The sequence below is a fragment of the Panthera onca genome, chromosome D2 (genome assembly GCF_046562875.1).
Source record: "Panthera onca isolate mPanOnc1 chromosome D2, mPanOnc1 haplotype 2, whole genome shotgun sequence".
NCBI classification, from domain to species: domain Eukaryota; kingdom Metazoa; phylum Chordata; class Mammalia; order Carnivora; family Felidae; genus Panthera; species Panthera onca.
This window is the reverse complement of record NC_138349.1, coordinates 72,184,872-72,193,118: the sequence shown is the minus strand read 5'-3', so window position 1 is coordinate 72,193,118 and position 8,247 is coordinate 72,184,872. Positions and strand designations below refer to the sequence as shown.

Below are 8,247 nucleotides of genomic sequence, written 5' to 3'. Positions count from 1 at the left end.
GCTGATTTTAGAATTTTCTCACACTGTATCAATATGCGTACATTCACACAGGAAGCCAGAATAGGTGCGGTGACACTACCTCTCGTGCCAGGCACTAGATGGCAGAAGTTGGCAGGAGATCTTTGCAGTCACAGCCTCACTTCGCAAACTGCCAACGGAGGGAAACGTCCACATGAGTGTGGCCCCTGTGGCTTAAGTGTCTCAAACCCTATCACCCAGTTGCTCTTCTACTGAAGTGCTGACTCAGGATAGGAAGGAAACACACACACAGACACACACACACTCTTTGTTAATTTCCATTTGGGCCTCATTGGACGACTAATGCACGGGTTCTTTGAGATCCACTGGATTCCCCCAGGTGTTGTCCGGGGCGGGGGTCTCGCCTCGTGACTCTCTTGGTTTGGCTGTGTGCTTCTGAGCAGTATTTGCCTCTGTACAGGATGAATTCTCTCCATTTCAGCTCTGAGAACCAGAGTTTATTCAGGATGGAGGCTGTATACAAAGGAGGAGGGGGGAAACTGGGGCACAAAGAGAGGAAGCTGGTCCCCATTCTTTAGCTTGCTCCCCGTTCCGGCCTCCTTTTAACACAAAGGCAGGCAGTGCTGGCAGACGTTGGAGGGTCCGTACTGAGGCCTTTCACTTCCTGGTTCCAGGATGAACTCTCCAAGCCTTTATCAGGATTTGTCCAACGACCTCCTGTGCTCGTCTTTTGACCCGATGCTTGCTCTTCTCTGATGTAGGTCCCTCACTGCAGTGTCCTCGGTCTTGGTCATGCCTCCTCCTCAGTCATCTTCCAGAGACTGTCCCGTGGGCTACTGGTGCCCACCATGACTGTTCCCACAGAATCTTTTGACAGTTCAACTGTCACCATTTCAATTAACCCCCTTGAACATCACACCACCTTTGGGACATAATAATTGAAACAATCGGGCTTCTTTTGAGTGTCCCCACCAACTCTCGACATCATAATGGCTCCAGGAGATCCCACCATCTGCTGTTAGTCAGTAAACCCCTATGTTCCTGTTGGGGAATTCAGAACAAGACTAGCTTTCAAAAAGACAAGCATGGGGGCACCTGGGTGGTCCAGTTAAGCGTCTGATTTCGGCTCAGGTCATGGTCTCATGGTTAGTTGAGTTCAAGCCCCACGTCGGGCTCTCTGCTGTCAGCACAGAGCCCGCTTCAGATCCTCTGTCCCCCTTTCTCTGCCCCTCCCCCACTCATGCTCACTCTCACTCTCTCTCTCAAATTAAAAAAAAGAACATTAAAAAAGAACATTAAAAGAACATTAAAAAAAAGAACGATTCCTTCAAAGAAATGCTAAAATATACATGTATATTTTAAATATACATATATAAGATGTACATATATGATAATGTATATTTTAAAATATACATGTATAAAATATACATATATAAGATATATGTGATATATTTGCCCATATATATCATTTTCTAGATATGTGTCATATATATATGATAAGTTGTAATTAAACAACCATGTTTGAAAAGACTACTGTGGTATATCTTAGCTAAAAACTGCCCAGAGATATAGACCATTAACTGATTGGGTCTTCAGTTAACAGGGCTCCAAAGATGCCACGATCACTTGGATGAAGCGCTCGAATGTGACCATCAATATGAATGATGGCCGCCCTCCATGTTAATGAACAGGTATTTAAGTTTCTACGAGACCAAAGAACCAGCGGGGCAGTGGTTGACAGGTTGCCACAGTGGCTCTGAGCAGAGTAGTGTGCTGACCGTCCTGACCGAGATCTCCTGCGGTGGAAGAGAACGACTGGAAGTTTTCCCTGGGAGTAAGTACGAAGAAGAGTCAGGAAAAGATTCTTTCCTGGGGTTTCTGAGCGAAGGCTTTGTGTACTGAGGGAAACCAGGAGAAGTCTACTTTCATTATGGTGCTTTCTTGCTCAAAATCATTGGCTTCCCATTGCCTAAAGCAGCATTTCCGAAGAGAGTTCCACACAAGTGCTTTTTTAAGAACTTTAATGTCTCTAATGTGTTCACATGACCTGTAAATTCCCAAGAGGAGTACACAGAATCTAGTGTTTCCCAAACAAATTTGCTCTTGGAATCTTGTTTTCATGGAACATCTCAGAGGAACACATTTTTAGAAACGTTGGCCCACGCGATAAAGTCACGTTCTGGCATTCCAGGTGTGTGTGCTGCTTTCCTGCTTGTCCTGTTCTCCACTCCTCCAGGCTCCCAGCTCCTAACTAAAGGCTTGGAAAATTGTAAATTCTATAATCAGTCCCCATGGTCTTTCCTACATCACTCGTCCCCGCCTGCATTTCCCCCTTTCCCTTCCTGCCTCCCAGTATGACTCCCCATCCTCCCCTCCACCCCACAATGCAGTTAGTCTTAAACTCCAGTATGCGTGAGAATCCCCCCTTGTTAAATACAGATTCCTTGGCCCCACATCCAGACACTCTGATTTAGTAAGTTGCACTTCTAACAAGCTCCCAGGTGACACTGATACTGCCTGCCCAACGACCTCACTTTGAGGAGCATGGCCTTAGAGATAGAATCTCCCTCTGCAGAAAGGCCTCCTTTCCCACTCGCCTTGGAATTTTTAAATACTTACCAGGCCCCGGATGGTAGTCGACTTTTTCTCGAATGTGTTTTATTTCCCCACGAATCCGTAAGGATCTTGGCAGAAGGAACAATGACTTGTTCTTTTTTTTTCTAGTTGTCTAGTTCAGTATTTTGGCTATTGTTCAGTGTTGACTAGTCCAGTATTGTTGACCACGAACCACAAATGAAGGTTGGCCTCCTGTGAGACACGCACTTGGGCACTGAGGCTGTCTGTAGTGGTTGTCAGGGGCTGTGTGAGTCCATAACCCCCTGCTCCAGACAACTGCCCCCTTCTCTCTCCAACCGGGGCCTCAATTGGCTGGATTCATGCATCTATTCCTGGCCTTCACAGTGATGCGAGCTCCCTGGGAAAAGGCAACAGCCTGGTCCACCATCAAATTAGTTTCTTGCTTTGGACACCTGTATCTGTGTTGCCCAGACCCTTGCACAGGTATTTTGCACCTTTGCCATATATCCTGGACCCTCGTGCTTGCTCTTCTACTTACTTCCTCCCTTGAGCTCCTGCAGGATCTCTGTCCTCTGAACACTGGCGTTAGCTTTTGGAATGTTCTTGTAATCCTAACCCTTGTATTCACGTCTTTTGTGGCATCTTTCTCATGTTCTGACATCATGCCACATATTCGGTCATTAACTCAGAATTTTCCCTGGCTTTCTGATAGCTGTATTTGTTCATCCTCATTCATTCATTCATTCATTCTCTCTCTCTCTCTCTCTCTCTCTCTGTCTCTCTCTAGCTCTCTCTCACTCCCCACCCCACTCCCATCCATTCCTCACTCCTAGCTGACTCCAGGAGACGGACTAACACAGACGTGGTTCTCAGCCTGACTTTCAAATCCCAATCACTTTGTCCTGATTCCTACAATGTACACAAACTTAACCACATGCAATTACCTAGAAAAGTCTGGATTTCCCTCCATTTTAATAAAATTCTGCCTCTTGCCACTTGGAGGTACCTCTGGGTGCCAGAGGTAGCTAGAGTGAAAACTACGCAACACCGCATCCTCCGTGCTTGACGCTACAGGTTATATAAAGAATAAACCAGCCTTCAAAGACCTTATAATTTAGAAGGAGAGGCAAGACAGATAACCACAAAGAATGCGATACATTCCATGAACAAAATACAAACCAGGCAGTGAAAAAAATTCAAAAGAAGAAATTTTACGGATGGAATTGTGGTTCCTCCCCAACTCCATCCCCAACAAGATTGATATGTTGAAATTCTACACCCTAATACCGAAGAGTGTCATCTTATTTAGAAATAGGGTCTTTGCAGATGTAATTAGTTAAGACGAGGTCCTACTGGAGTAAGCTGGACTCTATCCAATATGACTAGTATCCTTAGAAAGGGGGAAATTTGAAGACAGACATGCATGGAAGAAGAAGGCCATGAGAAGATGAAGACAGAGATTGGGGATGATGCTTCTACTTCCCAAGAAACACCAAAGCTTGCCAGGATGCCATCAGGGCCAGGAGAAAGGCATGGAACAGATTCTTCCTCACAGCCCTCAGAAAGAATCAACCCTGCTGACAGCTTGATCTTGGGTTTGTAGCCTCCAGATCTGGAAGACAATGAATTCCAGTTGTTGAAGCTTCTTGTCTTCTGGTACTTGATGGCAAACCAAGGAAACAAGATTTCTTGTCACAGGCTACTAAGGAAGATTTCATTAGAAATGAAGATGATAAGGGGCGCCTGGGTGGCGCAGTCGGTTAAGCGTCCGACTTCAGCCAGGTCACGATCTCGCGGTCTGTGAGTTCAAGCCCCGCGTCAGGCTCTGGGCTGATGGCTCGGAGCCTGGAGCCTGTTTCTGATTCTGTGTGTCTCCCTCTCTCTCTGCCCCTCCCCCGTTCATGCTCTGTCTCTCTCTGTCCCAAAAATAAAAAAATAAAAAACGTTGGAAAAAAAAAAAAAAAAAAAAAGAAATGAAGATGATAAGGGGCACCTGGGTGGCTCAGTCAGTTAAGCATCAGACTCTTGACTTTGGCTCAGGTCATGATCTTAGGGTCGTGGGATCAAGCCCCAAATCAGATTCCTTCTCTCTCGCTTTCTGTCTCTCTCTCCTTCTGCCCTCTTCCCTGCTTGCACTCTCTCTCTCTAGAAAGTTTTTTTTTTTTTAATGAAGATGATAAAATTTAAGCTCAGCTTCAAAGAAAGGGCATTCAAAGAGAAGGAAAGAGCATTCAGAAAAATAGAAGGTAGAAAAATATGGAGCGTACTTGGGAACTTGAGATTAGCTTAGAACCTACAGAGGGTCAAGGAGAACAGGCAGAGAACATTAGAGAAAGAGGAGGAGAGCCATTTGTCGATATGAGTATACAAAGTTTGAAAAAATATATATCGAATTATGAAAAATTTTTCCTGTAATTCTATATATAAGGTTCCCAGCTATGTATGCCCTGTAAATAAAATCTCATTTCTTATACAGAATAGAATATAGTTGCTGAACCCAGCTTTAAACATTTTACTACTGAATTTCAGACTTGAGCATTCACAATTTACAGCCACTGAATGGAAGTTGTGGTATCAGAATTAAAATTTAGGCCTTACGTGTAAAAAGGAGATAATTTCAGAACAGTTTCCCTACTCACATATCAATGATATTTACAGCTTCTAATTCCATTTTAAGGGTTAACACTTGGAAACACAACACTAGGATCAGTTCTGGGATGGATGTCAAAGGGCCCGGATTCAAGGAAAGAGATCATTTCAATCTAGCTTTTTAAAAGTGGCAAAGCCACTTCCCCCAGTGCCTCCATTTCATTTCTAAAAACAGAGCAACATTTCCATTTTTTTTTTTTTTTTTACCTCTCAAAAATGAGATGAGATAAAGAGATGTTCAAACAGGGATATATATACGTTTTGCTCAATTTCCTTGCAGTAGAATGAAAAGGATAGACTATATAATGTCTAATATCCCTTCCAGTATTAACATCCTAACCAGCAAAAGTGAAGAATTGAAACCCAGACACAAGCTTACAGCAGTAGAAATGGTGTGTGTGTGTGTTGGGGGGAGGGAGGGGGTATGTATATACACATACACGTCCATATCTATATTTGTGCCATTAGATGGCAGCAGGAAGCTAAGTCATAGCAAAGTTGTCTTCAGCTGTTTCTGCTGTCAGAAAAATTTCCCTTGGCTTTTTCTTTTTCTTTTTTTAATGTTTATTTATTTATTTGGAGAGAGAGAGAGAGTGGGAGGGGCAGAGAGAGAGAGAGAGAGAGAGAGAGAGAGAGAATCCCGAGCAGGCTCCACACCATCAGCACAGAGCCCAATGTGGGCTTTGAACCCACAAACCGTAAGATTGTGACCTGAGCCGAAACCAAGGGTCAGATGCTCAGCTGACTGAGCCACCTGGTGCCCCTGACTTTTTCTTTTTAACGTAGTCTCCACAGGGTTCTCAATCTCCCTCTCTCCCTCTCCCCTAACTTAAAGACCACCTTTTCATTAAATTATGGAATATGTCAAATGTTCACAAACCCATCACACACAAGTTCAGCAAGATTTTTCATACTTCCTTCAACCATCCCCCCATCTTTCTCTCTTCCTGTCTCCCTTTCCAATGAATTTTAAAGCAAACCCCAGACATCGTGTAGTTTCACTCCTTACACTTAGATGTACCCATCTAAAAAATATATGCTTATGCTTACGTAATCAGAATGCCATTATGAAACTTAAAATTAATTTCTTGGGAGTCAGATCATGTCTCTTTTCAATGTTTTGAAGCAAGAATAATGGCAACATTTTACATAACTTACAATTTAACAAGAAATGATACTTGAATAATAAACCAGAGGTTTCTGATATAGCATTGCTATAAAAATGGCTTTAGAAAAGTATACATGGCAATTAGAAGTTGGAAGGCCTGAGGACTGTCTTCCCATGGATTTTATTCCATCTCAACACTGTTCTGTGCTTCAGTTCCAATAACCCCAGAACGATGCTGTTACCTGAAAGGGCTCTGCTGAAGATTAAAGAAATAGCATCTGTTAATCTCATTAAGTCCATTGAGGCAGGATGAGGCTGGGTGCTGGTAAATGGAGCAGATAAATAAATGTGAGGCATATACACTTTTTTTTTTCAATGTTGAAAAGTAATCACAGAGAACCTTGTCTCCTTCGGCGCACGTACTGATACTTCAGAGCACGTGTGACACATGGAAATCCTATTAAGCAGGATAGGGTGGACTTAGGTAGGAAAGTCATGCCAGAAACTACCTCTAAGTAACCCTGGGAAGATGCCTACGGCTCTGGGAAGAGACATATAAATACATGTCCATGTCATTTAGATCTTAGATTTCTGGGGAACAAGGATTTAGAAGAGGGAGTCGGGTTGATTGATAATTATTCCAGAAAAAAAAAAAAAAAAAAACAATTCAAGTTGTCAGTAAATAGCAAAAACATTCATATTACCCACCTATTCTGCTTTCAGCAATTTATCCTAAAGGAAGAAACATAGATATAGGCAAAGATGCGTTTATAAGGTCATTTGTATTGGTATTGTTTGTAATGACAAACATTTTAAAATAACCTTTAAATATTCAACAATAAACTGGTTGACTGACTTCCATTATAGCACCATCATGATATACTTCGTAGCCATTTACAAGTCCCTGGTAGGAATACATGGACTGACATGTTAATGTTTTGACATTATCTTTAGTGCAAAATGTTATAAAACAGCACCAGGGCACCTGGCTGGCTCAGTCCATGGAGCATGTGACTCGTGATCTCAGGGTTGTGAGTTCGAGCCCTGCTTTGGGTGTAAAGATTACTTAAAATTAAAAAATCTTTTAGGGGTCCCTGGGTGGCTCAGTCAGTTAAGTGCCTGACTTGGGCTAAGGTCATGATCTCATGGTTCATGAGTTCAGGCCCTGCATCGGGCTCTGTGCTTACCATGTGGAGCCTGCTTGCAGTTCTCTCTCTCCCTCTCTCTCTCTGCCCCTCCCCTGCTCATGCATTCTGTCTCTCAAAATAAGTCAACTTTTAAAAAATGTTTAAAAAAAATAGAAAAAAGAGTGGAATTTCTCTTTAATTATAATTGGATATGTGTATATGTACTCACATACATACACACACACTCAGAGAAACAAGATTAGACAGAGGGTTAACATAATGCTAATAGTAATTATTTCTTTAAGTAGAACACAAAAATGTTTTGTCTCTAGATTTTTCTAGAGACATAAAATTGTGTAAAAAAGTTTTTTTTTCTTTTAAAAATTTGACTATTGATCTGGCAACATGGAAAAATGACCTACAGTAAAATGCCATGCCATCCAGAGAAATAACACATGAAAGGAAAATAGGCGAAGGGAAAGCAAATCCTTCAGAAACACAGAGGGATCCAAAATCCTGACTGGGTCGTACATGAATTGTTGATGCTCAAGGTTGTGAGCACAGTAGAAATAGGACCTAGCAACAGGTACTAAACACCAGAAGCTTGGATTTTTAATACCACACAAGGACAGGAGATGAAAGTTCAGGTTAGGTGGTAAATTCAAAATAAAGAAAATATAATATACTTGAGCAAATGAACCCCATTCACGCAACAGGACTGGCCCCTTCAAGAACTTGTTCTTTTGGAAGAGTCTGAAAGAGATTTTGAAACAAGTATGTTTAAAATTATTAAAGAGATTTCTAAAA

The 8,247-nt window shown here is 42.3% G+C and overlaps 1 long non-coding RNA gene across 2 annotated transcripts; it reads right to left on the bottom strand.

Annotated features, from left to right (window-relative positions):
- Positions 1-2,140: 2,140 nt before the first annotated feature.
- On the bottom strand, positions 2,141-8,247 carry LOC132685462 (uncharacterized). 2 transcript variants are annotated; one of them, XR_014135383.1, is made up of 3 exons: positions 4,550-8,247; positions 2,599-4,299; positions 2,141-2,237 (listed from the first exon to the last, which is right to left on the bottom strand). It is a non-coding gene; the product is annotated as an uncharacterized LOC132685462 (long non-coding RNA). The 2 variants fall into 2 exon arrangements; XR_013550447.2 differs by having other exon boundaries at positions 2,599-4,255; positions 6,556-8,247.